This window comes from Schistocerca serialis, chromosome 8, assembly GCF_023864345.2.
Source record: "Schistocerca serialis cubense isolate TAMUIC-IGC-003099 chromosome 8, iqSchSeri2.2, whole genome shotgun sequence".
In the NCBI taxonomy this organism is placed as follows: domain Eukaryota; kingdom Metazoa; phylum Arthropoda; class Insecta; order Orthoptera; family Acrididae; genus Schistocerca; species Schistocerca serialis.
The window spans coordinates 309587480-309602333 of NC_064645.1; positions in this window are offsets into that span (position 1 = coordinate 309587480).

Genomic DNA, 14854 nt, shown 5'->3' on the forward strand with positions numbered 1-14854 from the left:
GTACACTCATTCCATTTTTGCAAGCGTCAAATGTACTCGCTACTTTCCAATAAAGTACTGTCAGCGTTACATTTTATGAATTAGTTTTACGCCTTGTGCTACAACCATCGCCACGTTAAAATCAATGACGCAGCGCTGCGGCGAAACGCAGAAGTAAATTTATTAAATATAGTATCTTTCTCAGAATGAACTACTGTTAACCATTTTACCATATCGGTGATACGTAGTAGTAAGTGGAAACATGCGAAGCTACTACCATTCACCAGTTTTAAAAATTAAAACTTTTGTGTATGTCTTCTGCATTGGTTATCAACCTTTAGCAGAGCGAGTCACGTAACGAGGCTACCACCTTGAGGCCTGATGGTCTGCCCGGCTTTGTTCTTGCTAGAAGTTTCTTCCTTCTCTACGGCTTCAGTTTCTCAACTATCCTGGATTTAGTTCTCTTCACAGAAGAGGTACGGTGGCCTTTTCCGCCGCATCACAGTTCCTCTCCTCCAATGTTGCTGCCGTTGAGGTATTCGTTTTAACTCTGATAAGGGGCCGTTACGAGATATCACCTGGGCAGCAAGGGGAACAAAGATTTTTAGGATTCGTTACGTCAACCGGGAAATACTAAACTCTTACAGGTTTATTTTGTTATTCTTATGTCTATCCGATTATTAATACCCCTTTTTCTCAAGGACGACTAGAGGTATAAAGTTTTTATGTCAAATACGAGATCTATGGCCCCCTTGGCACTGTCAGAAATGTAAGCTTTTACATCAGTGCAGTCAAAAAATATTGCCATTTATGTCAAATATTTTGATACTCAGAAATTCAGTCATCAGCATCTGGATGCTTCTACATAAATACATAATTAATTTTATACGGAACCCTGAAAGCGCGAGACCTACTCCGATTTCTTTAAAAAACGTCTTCATCCTAGTCCTGCTATGATACTTTCCGGGGGCATATAACAAGCGGTACAATGGGAGTAAAAATGCTCTGTTGTAATTTAAAATTGATTATACATTCAAACAAAACGTCCCACTTATCTGCAGTATTCTCTCTATTATCTTAGATTATACTCTTCTGATGAAACTAGGCGCAGTAATTGCTGCAGGAGAGCGATTAGCAAGATAATGGTTGATAGTGTTAAATTGTAGCACAATGCGATGAAATACGTTGCAGTGCTCAACGAAATTATTGGTAATACGTTTTGCGAACAATATTATACTGCAAGTTCTCAAAGAGAGGATGCAACTATGCATTTCATAACACATAAATGGCGTGTAATCGTTACTTCACGAAACTTTCGCTTCTCAACGGAAATTATAAGCTGAAATATAAAATATGCTAATACGGATAACTGAATTGCATAGAATCGAACAGTAATTATTTAAGTGTGAACTAACAATATTATTCAGTTGTTGTTGTCGTGGTCTTCAGTCCTGAGACTGGTCTGATGCAGCTCTCCATGCTACTCTATCCTGTGCAAGCTTCTTCATTTCCCAGTACCTACTGCAGCCTACATCCTTTTGAATCTGCTTAGTGTATTCATCTCTTGGTCTCCCTCTACGATTTTTACCCTCCACGCTGCCCTCCAATACTAAATTGGTGACCCCTCGATGTCTCAGAACATTCCTACCAACCGATCCCTTCTTCTAGTCAAGTTGTGCCACAAGCTCCTCTTTTCCCCAATTCTATTCAATACCTCCTCATTAGTTATGTGATCTACCCATCTAATCTTCAGCATTCTTCTGTAGCATCACATTTCGAATGCTTCTATTCTCTTCTTGTCTAAACTATTTATTGTCCACGTTTCACTTCCGTGCATGGCTACACTCCATACAAATATTTTCGGAAACGACTTCCTGACATTTAAATCTATACTCTATGTTAACAAATTTTTCTTCTCAGGAACTCTTTCCTTGCCATTGTCAGTCTACGTTTCATATCCTCTCTACTTCGTCGATAATCAGTTATTTTGCTTCCCAAATAGCAAAACTCCTTTACTACTTTAAGTGTCTCATCTCCTAATCTAATACCCTCAGCATCACCCGACTTAATTCGACTACATTCCATTATCCTCGTTTTGCTTTTGTTGATGTTCATCTTACATCCACCTTTCAAGACACTGTCCATTCCGTTCAACTGCTCTTCCAAGTCCTTTGCTGTCTCTGAAGGAATTACAATGTCATCGGCGAACCTCAAAGTTTTTATTTCTTCTCCATTGATTTTAATACCTACTCTGAAATTTTGCTTTTGTTCCCTTTACTGCTTGCTCAATATACAGATTGAATAGCATCGGGGAGAGGCTACAACCTGTCTCACTCCCTTCCCAACCACTGCTTCCCTTTCATGTCCCTCGACTCTTATAACTGCCATCAGGTTTCTGTACAAATTGTAAATAGCCTTTCGCTCCCTGTATTTTACCCCCGCCACCTTTAGAATTTGAGAGTATTCCAGTCAACATTGTCAAAAGCTTTCTCTAAGTCTACAAATCCTAGAAACGTAGGTTTGCCTTTCCTTAATCTTTCTTCTAAGGTAAGTCGTAGGGTCAATATTGCCTTACGTGTTCCATCATTTCTGCGGAATCCAAACTGATCTACGCCGAGGTCGGCTTCTACCACTTTTTCCATTCGTCTGTAAAGAATTCGCGTTAGTATTTTGAGGCTGTGACTTATTAAACTGATAGTTCGGTAATTTTCACATCTGTCAGCACCTGCTTTCTTTGGGATTGGAATTGTTATATTCTTCTTGAAGTCTGAGGGTATTCCGCCTGTCTCATACATCTTGCTCACCAGATGGTACAGTTTTGTCAGGACTTGCTCTCCAACGGCCGTCAGTAGTTCTAATGAAATGTTGTCTACTCCGGGGGCCTTGTTTCGACTCAGGTCTTTCAGTGCTCTGTCAAACTCTTCACGCAGTATCGTATCTCCTATTTCATCTTCATCTACCTCCTCTTCCATTTCCATAGTATGTAATCAAGAACATCGCCCTTGTATAGACCCTCTATATACTCCTTCCACCTTTCTGCTTTCCCTTCTTTGCATAAACAATAAAATTAATCGGAATTAAACTAAAACTACAATCATGGATTCTTTACATGTAACGTAACGGATAAAAGAGATCGAGTAAAGAGCAAGAAGGACTCTAACTGAACCTCCATTGTCTCTTAAAAAAAAAGGAAGTTCGAAAATATCGATTTTAGCATACTGAATCCAATGATATACACCTCCATACTCCTTCATTACATTGTTTAAGTGAGTGATATAATTTAATGTGTTACTTTCCTACATTTTCAACTTGGTTTGGGACCGGTTGTGGCGAAAGGGAAAGTTTAAAAGAACAGGAAACTGTCCATCTTTCTACTGACGGTTGCGGGGCCTGGGCTGTTTATTATAAAATGTCGAATCAAAACACTTTGTCTCCTACATTTCCAGGACGTATTTTATTTGAGCAACAAGTTTCAGCGCTACATTACACCACCACAGATCACCGTGTCAACATCTGCGGATATCAATCAGTGAATGCTGGCCCCTGTTTTGACTGGAACAGAGGCGGCATTCTACTTACACGTCGGTCAGGGGGCTTGAGGATGGCGTAATATAGCACTGAAACTCGCTGCTCAGATAAAATAACAGCTGGAAATTTAGATGGCTGACGGTTATTTTCATCATGGCAGCAATACCAGCAACCGCTACGAAATTGTTTCGAATGAAAAACCGCTCACAGTTGCACTAATTATGTTTGAACTACATCTTGACCTTTGTTTCAATTATAATACTATAGCCTTCTTCAGAAGTCCTAAAAAGTGATTAAAATAACATATCGACCAGTAATACAATCTAAAAATAAACTTCTAAAATTACGTATGTGATAAAATATTACTTACATAAGCTTTTAAAAACGAAAGACGTCTTATCCCAGCGGCTGCGTCACAATCAATAAAATAACTTCAGCAGACACAAGCCTGTTTTGATCATAAGTAGATCTACATATGGCACCCAATGTCCTCCGCCACTACATCTGTTATACAAGGCGCACGGTCGTCAAATGTGCTACATCCCGCACGCCATAGGTGGCACTCCACACATTGAGCTACAACACACCGTTTATGAGGAAACTAGTCGATATCTACGGTAAAATGTTAATGACAAGCCTACAAGTGCAACTGAAGGAGCATATATTTATTAATACGACGGTCCAACAGTTTAAATGCTGTTGCATTCGGTCATTGAAGTGGTCAAACATTAACAAATTCATATAACGAAGTTTGCATCGCTATTTAAAGCATCATTCAAAAACGGGGTTATTATATGCAAATAAAACTCCAGCTTACATCATACGCTCTAACAGCTTACAGGGTTAATTTTACCAGCCGACCTTAATCGTTGTACATAGGCACATTACTAATGAATGAGTATAGTTCTAGGAATAACAGCTAGTGCGTATGTGCTGTAACATGGTCCAAGACAATGAGAGGCACATTAACATAACTGTCTCAAAACAAACTACTGTTAACATAATCACAGCTCATGCCTCTTTACGACAATTTCCTACTGGAGCATTGTCCTAAAACAGTAGTTTATCTCAAATAATCATGTAACAGTATGGCACAATCGGGTCACCACTAGTACCTATCTTCTATGCCCAATATGGGCTGAAAACCTTCAAGGAAGCTGGAACTTTTCAAATAACACTAATCATTCAGTAAATTCGTATTGTCACACATTTTGTGCTTACATATCTGCACCTCCTCCAGTAGATCTAATCTCATACCCTTGGTTTCTTTATACAATAGCTCGGTGTCATTAACAGGTTGGGGCGTATGTCCTTCTTCATTGGTGTGTTCGGCAAACGTTGACCCATTCTTATTCGTTCATTAAAACTGTTCGACGGTCGTATTAATAAGAACATGGTCCTTCAGTTTCACTTGTAGGCTTGTGATTAATATTTTATTGTAGATACCGACTAGTTTCCTGATCAACCGTGCGTTGTAGCTAAATGTGTGGAGCGCCACCTATGGCGCACGGAATGTAGCACATTTGACGACCGTGCGCCTTGTATAACAGATGTAGTGGCGGAGGACATAGGGTGCCATACGTAGTTTTACTTATGATCGAAACAGGCTTGTGTCTGTTTAAGTTATTTTGTTAATTGTGACGCAGCCGCTGGGCTAAGACGTTTTCCACTTTTAAAAACTTATGTAAGTAATATGTTATCACACACGTAATTTTAGAAGTTTATGTATAGATTGTATTACTGGTCGACGTGTTACTTTGACCACTTTTTAGGATTTCTGAAGAAGGCTATATTATTATAATTGAAACCATGGTCAAGATGTAGTATAAACATTATTAGTGCAACTATGGGCTATTTCTCATTCGAAACGGCTGAAGGTGTTTTCATTCGACATTTTCCTCGGATTACGTTAATGACACTCAGCAGCCATGCAGATGCGGTGTTCACAGACTTTCATAGCTGAACATTTCCATCAGTGAACGAACTCGTGTGGTTTGGCTCATCCCACTGGAGCCCTTTGTGTGTCGCAGACGTCCTTGGGAGGAGCGTTCCTGGGAAAAGAGCCGGTGGCAGGTCGGGCGGAAAGAAGCGCTCAGATCGGCCGCACAACAGACGAGTAGGGCAGCCCGGCAAGTGCCGCGGAAATTTACGGCTGTCGCTCCGTGCCCAGCTTTGAGACGTCGCGGTGGAGGACAGCGCCGGGATAGCGCGATACCCGCCCTCGTGTGGATATTGGCGTTCCCGACCAGCATCTCGCACGTAACTTCTCATCCCGGTCCAAACGGTGTCACGGCCGGCGCAAGCAGGTCGCTTCCACTCTTCCCTCGTATTTACGACATTTTCCGCTCTATAAGGCTTCCGGGTTACTTCTCGAGACACGGGGTACGAATAGGTTTAAAGCTTTGCAATTTTGTTGCTGCAATTCGCCGCTGTGAACTCCTCTCGATCTTCAAAATATCGCTTCTTAGTAAACACTTCTATTAAGGCGTAAATTAAGATGAATCAGTTTCCTGGAGTTTGCAGCTCCAAACAAGTCTGTACTCTGCATTAGAATATGGGTCAACTCTGGCTTGCAACGTCATATGTAGATGTATATGAGCAGCCGGTTATTAAATGTTATCTGTAGATGTCTGGATTGCGTAAATAGTGATTTTGCTTCACGTAACGTACGTACATTTATCAGGCAGAAAATTATAATCATCGACAAATATCGACATAAACGCGTACATGTGATGACAGCGTCACCTGACGTGGAATGACTTCTAGTCAGACACACGCACCGTACATGTGGTATCAGTGAGCGTGCTGTGTCTGTACAGTATGGAGAAGGCACCAGATCTATCTGTGTCAGACAGAGAACAGACAGTGATGGCCCGGCGGCTCGTCTCGAGCATTCCAGAAAATGCATGACTGCGTGTTCGAGAAGTGGTGAAACCACCTCCAGACGTCGTGGGGTTGGGTAGCACCCCTCATTACAGGTGTCGGACCTCGTAGACTGGTAAAACAGGACAGGCAGCGAACTGTGGCGGAACTAGCGTCAGACTTTAATACTGGGTCTGACCACACAGTAGCCGTCCGCTGTGGCCAAGCGGTTCTAGGCGCTTCAGTCCGGAACCGCGCTGCTGCTACGATCGCAGGTTCGAATCCTGCCTCGGGCATCGATGTGTGTGACGTCCTTAGGTTAGTTAGGTTTAAGTAGTTCTAAGTCTAGGGGACTGATGATGGTTGAAATGGCTCTAAGCACTATGAGACTTAACATCTGAAGTCATCAGTCCCCTAAGACTTAGAACTATTTAAACTTAATTAACCTAAGGACATCCATGCCAGACGCAGGATTCGAACGTGCAACCGCAGTAGCAGCGCGGTTCCAGATTGAAGAGCCTAGAACCTCTCTGCCACAGCATCCGGCGTGACTGATGACCTCAGATGTTAAGCCCATAGTGATTAGAGCCATGTGAACCATTTTTTGACCACGCAGTGCACCGAAAACTAAGGATTGGCCTCGCAGCCGACGATCCATGCGTGTGCCAATGTTAACACCACGTCATCGACAACTACAACTGAAATGGAAAGGTGAGCATGGACACTCCACGATGGCGTAGTGGCAGAGAGTTGCATGTTCTGAACAATCCCGACACCTTCTTCATCAAGCAGATGGGAAGGTGCGACCCTTCGTCTTCTATGGGAACAGCTACTTGACATCTGAACTACGGGACAGAGACAAGCTGGCTGCGGCTCCATTATGATCTAGGGAACATTCATGTGGGCACTCACGGGTACAGTGGAGCTTCAAGACGACCAGGGAGTATCATCAACTGGTTGCAGACCACGATACCCTTTCACGACGATCGTATTTCCCGACGGCAGTGGCGTTTTTCAGTAAGATAATGCGCCATGCCCCAAGGCCAGGAGTGGGATGGAGTGGTTTGAGAATCACAGTGGTGGGTTCCAGATGATGTGCTGGCCCCCCAGCGCACCCAATCGGAACCATATCGAACATATCTAGCGTCAGAACTCATTGCCCCCCTCCTCGTAATTTACAGGAATTATGGTACCTGTTTATGCAGATGTGGTGCCAACTCCCTCAAGCGTCTTAACAAGGCCTCATTACTTCCATACTACGATTCTGCGCCGCTGTTATCTGTGCCAAAGGTGGACATACCGGCTATTTGGTAGGTGGTCATAATATTCTGGCTGATCACCGTATTTTTCTTTTGTTTCTGTGGCGTATTCGCCAGTTTTCCTATTCTATGTTTGCGGTGTGAGGCATGTTTCATTAGTTGGTTTTTATGGTTTTAAATGAGCTTTGTGTCTATGTCTGTCTCTATAATGGATTCAACAGTTCTTTTCAACAGTCGTATGTTGAGGGACGAGACGCGGGATCTGGAATGACTTAGAAGTTCTTACAAAATTTAATTAATACTACGTGGTATTGTAAATGCCACAAATGTGGTTACAACATGAAATTGATCAAGATGCACTCTTTATGACTTTGTGACGGGTACATGAGGCGGTGTGGTTTGAGAGGTCGATATTTAGTTTCTATATATTTGTTATGTTGACGTGTTAATGTTTTGTTACTAATCGTCTGCGAGGTATACATTTGTCACGACGGTTTATAAAACTACTGTGACTGGTTTTCGCTTTGTATGAACGTTTGTGGGGGGTTCGTTAAGCATAGAGTACCATTAGGGGCACAGGTGGTCAGAAGTGGAGGCAATTGAGTCGCTTTTTGGGAGGAGGAAGGATGGTAGGAGGTATGTGTGTATGAGGCTCCATCTCTCCTTACTTTGGAATTTCGTACGTGATACATTCTTTCTGCTGAGTGAATGAAGATTTTTTATTTGTAAGTTTCTGTTTTTCTGCTTCGGTGTTGGTCTTTTACGCTGTTATATAGCTAAACTTATTTTGTAGATATCGCGTTTGGTTTCTTCTTGTGATTTTTCGTTTGGAATTTCTTTACGAATTTATCTTTTGGGATCGATGTGTCAACTTGAGCTATATAGGTTAACTTAGAATTGTCGAAATCGCCTTTGTTAGTTGTCATGAATTTGTGTTTTATATGCAGTACTACATCTTTCTAGAATTTATGTTTTGGTATCAGTGTGTCAAGTTAACCTGTGTAGATCAACTTAGGTTGCCGATATCGCATTTCGTTATTTTTCGTGAATTTGCTTTACGTGTGTAGTGTGATTTCTTTTAGAATTCGTGTTTTAAAGTGTTCTAAAGTTATTTTACGTAGAATCTAAATTTACTGGTAGCTGGACGGGTTTATTCTTGTAACCGATACATTCCCATCTGAGTACAGTTCAAGATGAATCAAAAGCCATCATTTAAAAAATCAATGCTATCAAGAGGATAATAAATCTGTTTAAAAACCAGTGATTGCTGATTTGTTCCAAGGTCATGATGTCAGATAGGTATAATTAGGTTGTCGATATCGAATTTCGTTGTTATCTGAGAGTATGCGGCAGGAGCACAGTGAGATTTCTTTCACAATTTATGTCTTGGTATTGGTGTACCAACTGGAACAGTATATGTCAACTTAAGTTGCCGGCACGGCATGTTATTAGATTCGCGGTTTTACGCTTTATTTATCTCTTTCGTTTTTGAATTTCATGTATTTTTCTATTAGTTTGATTTTATGTTCATTATGTTAGATGTTAGTTTCTCCCCTCCAAAATCCTCATTATCTCGCAGTTGTCCCGTAATTTTTACCTTTATTAATTTCTCCCCTCCAAAAACCCCAGTACTCCCTCAGTTGTTGCCATCTTGAAATCTTGTGTCTTGCATCTTGGGGCGTGGTATGACGTCATTAGTCAAGCTGACCTTTGGTATCGTACATCTAGGTTTAGCCAAAACACCAGACAATGTGTTAACAGCACTATGTACATATTTTCTTTCTTTTCGTCATTGTAGGAACATTTGTTTTGGATTTTTTATTGTTTCTCATGTAATGTTTTACGGCAGGACTTCTGTTTGACAGAAAGGTAATTATATCTCTTGTCACTAAGCTTCTCAGCGGCAGTATTAAAATACGAAGGACTAAAATGTCATTTATCTACTCAGGCTGTCACAATTAGTCTTGAAGCACCAAATTTATGCTTGAAAAAATGGATGACGAACACAGTGCTGTCGTAAATTATTTAGTCAAAACTTGTTCTGGTCATAGACAATCTTCATAGTGAAAATAATATTTTTTGCTGTGACAACACCAAGTTCCATTCACGCCTTCAGAGATGAATAAAAAATTGTCGACGCAAAAACATTTAACACAGATGTTCAGTACTATAGAAACTTGTTGACTAAGCCACAACACAGGTATTTCGTACTATACTAACTCGTTGCTTGAGCCATTGCTACAGTAGTGAATACCTACGTTAAATTTCTTACTTTTTTGACTCGACAGTGTGGTTCATATCTCAACGAATGAGTGTCATGTGATGTTGACACTGTAAAAATTTTTCACAGACAAGATGGTTGATTAAGAAATTCATTTTTCCAAATACAAGGATGCTCTTAATATTGCCCTAAAAAATAAAATTTGACCAAGTTTATTTTTATGACGGATGAGAACAACACGTAAAATCTTAAGAATTAAATGTTGTTATTTTTATTGTTGTGGTCTTCAGTCTGAAGATTGGTTTAACACAGCTCTTCATGTTAGTTAGTGTTGTACAAGCCACCTCATCTCTACATAATTACGGCAAGCCACATCCCTTTCAATCTGCTTATTGTATTCAAGCGTTTGTCTCCCTTTACACTTCACCCGTCGCGCCCCCTCCCTCCCCTCCCCTCCCCTCCCCTCCCCACCCCTTACACTATGACGGAGGTGGTGTAGTGGGTAAGTAACGAGATTTCAGACTTGGGGTTGCCGGGTTCAAATCTGGACAGGGGTGGGATTTTTCCTTCTGTTACCAAACTGACAATTCTTTCACGTCTCAAGAAGTGTCCTATCAATAGATCCTTTCAATGAATGAAACATACTTTAAAAATTAAAAACAAATTCTCTTATCGAAAATTCAGCAAGCAGTTATGGAAACCGAGGAGAAATGAGGAAAGGGAATTGAAGTACAGGGAGACGAAACAAAAACTTTGAGGTTTGCCCATAACGTCGTAGGTTTGTCAGAGGCGGTAAATGACTTGGAACAGACGTTGAACGTAATTGACAGTGTGCAAAATCAACGTCAACAGAAATAAAACAAGAAATTTGAAACGTACTCGATTTAAATCAGGTGATGGGTAGAAATTTAGATTAGGAAATCAGACGCTAAAAGTAGTAAATTAGTTTTACTATTCTGGCAGCTAAACAACTGATTAGTTTTTGGAGATGGTCCGCCTCGATTTTCTTTTTTTTTCTTTTTTCTTTTTATTCTCCAGACATGTTTCGCTGAAAATACAGCGTTATCATTGGGTTTTATGTTATTTTCTATAAAACAGTGAAAATGCTTTTTACTACTAGTATACATATAAAACAGTATTTATGTATCTGAAAAAAAAACAAAATTTTCTTTTTATACCTTGTTACCACATTCTATGGATTTCCAGGATTTTATGTACATTCTACGAACCATCTCTGAGGAAGAAAAATAAAAAATAATAGGAAACCTTGGTTTGCTCAAGGTGGACCCTCTCTAAAAACAAATTTATTTGTTACCAAACACGGATTGAAGTACTACAACCTCTAGATGATTAAAACAACTGATAATCGCTGAAATTGATATATCCATAGTCAGCGGACAAGAAGTTTTTCAAGACGTTAAAGAAGCAGAACGTATTTCCTTGAAGTAAACACAAGTCTCTCTACAGTGATGGTAAGCTGCGGGCTGAAGACGTAATTACAACAAGAACAAATAATTTCTGGCTAAAAGCTCAGAAAACAAAGTGACTCCTGGCAGAAGGCCAATTGTAATAAGAAAAATACTTATTACATCCACCAATTTGTTCTGGTGGAAGGTCGGTATTGGAAAGTACTGAAACTAACGAAAATTAGGCTGACTTCTGTCAGCTTGATGCTAGATAATGACGAGTACGTCAGTCACAGCTTTTGGAGTTAAACATTAATCACTGAAAGTCAGCGTCCACATTGAGTCTGCGTAGCCAAAGATAACAACTAGTATTACTTAAAAGTCCAGACTGTTGATACGGTGCCGTAGACCACTTGTCGCCTGGTAATGGACCGGTGCCATGCGGTTCCGCCGGGAGTTCGATTCTGTGGCGTAGCTGACGGTGGACTGGGACGTGTCTTCTGAGATGTGGCCGCCTAGTAAGCCCCTGACTGTGGAAGAGCAGTTGATCTCGGCGCCTATCCTAGCGGCTTACTCGTACTCGGTGGAGACCGCAATCTGTGGTCTGTGCGCAGCGTTAAATGGGCTGCTCCCGGCAGAATACTCCGCGTAACAGTGTTAAACACGTGTCTGTGCGTAATAAACTGGTTTCTGTTCGTTGTGACCTCTAACTGCGTACCTGATACCTCCTAGCGACTACCGGCTTGACCTGGTTTATGCTCGACGGCCATCTGATTGGCCCCTACTCGGTACGGGACCTGCTTGACGTATGTGCCATGCATGTTGCTGGATGCGTAGGCGCTCGACCGAGATGTATCAGAAGTTTCCAGATATGGATTGGAAACAGGATTCGTTAATATATAATATTACTTTAAGTGTTGGAAAGTTATTTTATGAAAATGTGGACGTGTCATCTGTAATTGTTTCGATTTTAGCGTCGTAAAGAAGTGAAACGACGATGATGGGTAAAACAGAAAGTTCTGAAACGTGATGCTAGTGAACAATGCTGAAGATTAGATGGGTAGATCTAGTGACTAATGAGGAGGTAGTGAATTTAAGTGAGTGACAAAATAGATTTATTGCGTAGCTTGGCTAAAAGTAGTGCCCGATTGACAGGACACGTCTTGAGGCATGCAGGAGTCGTCAGTTTTGTAATGTAGGTAGGCAAAAAAAATAGAGGGAGACAGTAAGCAGTTTCAAATAAATGTAAGTTGCAGAAATTATGCAGAGATGCATCAAACTAGTCTTTCGACTGAAGACCACAATAACAATATCAACAACAAAAATATCATTTCTCCTGCCCGCGACAGAGTTCGCTAATGATAGGCGGTAAGCCGTCCATCATTCAACAGTTACAAGGTAAGCTCTATGGATATGAAAGTAGTCACTCCAGTGCAGTCTCTACGTGAGCATACAAAAGTAATGATCAATGAGACATTTATGTTTCAACCGGACATAAAACGTAAACAGGCGTAAAAGGAAAGACGTGACAGAGGGGCACAAAGAGGTAATCGTGTTTGGCCGTGGCCATGGACATAAGGTATGTAAAGTTGTTAAATTTGTGTTTTATTGCGGAGTGATCAACGTGACTACAAGGAGTGGTGTAACACAAGTAGCCAGAAACACAGCGTCAGAATTGTGGTCGGAAAAATATCCTGACTGACAGGGACAGGAGAGGCGTTTCATAGCTTTTAAATGAAAATCGCTTCCACTCCCGACAGGAATTGCTACCGTAATGAACAAACGTCCATCCCAACCTGTTTCCTAGAGAATATTCCGACGGGAACTGCATATAATGAACATGTGGAGTAGGCCACCTCCCGTTGGAAGAATATTTGAGTGGATTTCTGAACACCTCCGTGCCATATTAAATCACAATTCGTCTGCGAAATTACCTGACTTGAGCCCTATAGCAAATCTGTGGGACACGTTGGAACGGTTGGTTAAACATCTACAACGGCATCCCCACAATTTGGAGGAACTGCGCAATTAAATCCTCCGTCAAAGTCTTAACTTTGATACGAAGAATCTGTAAAACTTGGGCACTTGCTTCCTAACCGAATCCAGGCTGTTATCAAGACCAGAGGTGGAATGGCACGGTATTAAATGTTGCATGTAATGATTTATCCATGGGTGACTAATTTTTTTTGTCCAGTTTGCTTATTTCTCCTGAGAGTTGTTTCTGGATACATTATCAATTTTGTTTCTGTTTTGTTCAATTAGAATAAAAACCCAGAAATCGGTCATATGGTATTCAGTGGTATACTCTGATACCTTTTTTTACGTCCTGTCGACGTGAGATTGTTAGGGACGCAACACGACGTCGGATTACTAGAAGGACGGGGAAGGAAATCAGCCACGCTGATTGGAAAGAAACTGCCGTCCCCCCAAATGTGAGATCTGTGTAGCAACGACTGAACCATCTCCGTGTAACAGAGTGCCAAGAATGACTTCAAACTCGGGAGCTCATAAGGAACAGCCTCGCGGCGTAAAAGACCGCAGCATGAAGAAGTAAGCGATGAGTCAGTCACTTGGTGTCCGCGGCTGGTGTTTACGTCTGGACCACGCGAACTGCTCCGTCTGCCCCGCCTTTTGCCAGGAGCAGCTGTTCGCCGGAAATGGCAAAGCCTATTGGCTCGCTGGCTGAAGGTAGCAAATGTCCTAACTCTCTCCCAGGCCGCCTGGATCGCTATGAGGCCACATCACAACATTGTTGTTATTGCGAAGCTAGGATTTGGTACTAGATATAAACAGAACCAGTAACCCCACACCCAATTCTCGCACGTATAGAAGAGGTTCAGACGTCTGATTACGTGTTAAATATTTGATGTGAAGCGTGTAAAAACTTATTCAGATGGTTCAAATGGCTCTGAGCACTATGGGACTCAACTGCTGTGGTCATAAGTCCCCTAGAACTTAGAACTACTTAAATCTAACTAACCTAAGGACATCACACACATCCATGCCCGAGGCAGGATTCGAACCTGCGACCGTAGCGGTCGCGCGGTTCCAGACTGTAGCGCCAAGAACCGCTCGGCCACTCCGGTCGGCAAAAAGAACTTATTCCTACTGTCTGCATGCAGCGTGGCGAGAAGCGGGCAGATCGCTCGGTGACGTCATAACGCGAGCCGACGCTGTAGTGTCCTGAGTAGCTGTTCTTCGTTCAATGGTATGTAGCAGCGTTCTCCAGGAATCAAACAAATTAGAGAGTCGGACGCATTGCTATCAGATTTGATACTGATAGGAAATACCTTTCTGAAAGTCGATTTATTCAGTGTATTCGAGTTTCCTGTTGAAACACAGAATTGTTTGTGTGAGAGCTTACGATGAGACCCTGATAAATTCCGTGAATTCACGAGAATGTCTGTATCTGTACTTTATTATATTTTGAAAGATAGATGCACGCTTGAGAATACCTTTCACCAATTTCCATTCAGTTATGTCGCCAGAGGACAAATTTATAATTACAATGTCGTAAGTAAATTTGAATTCAACTGTTTTTGCTTTAAATTTTATTTTAAACGAAAATAGTATTACACAATGTAAGAAATTGGATTTAA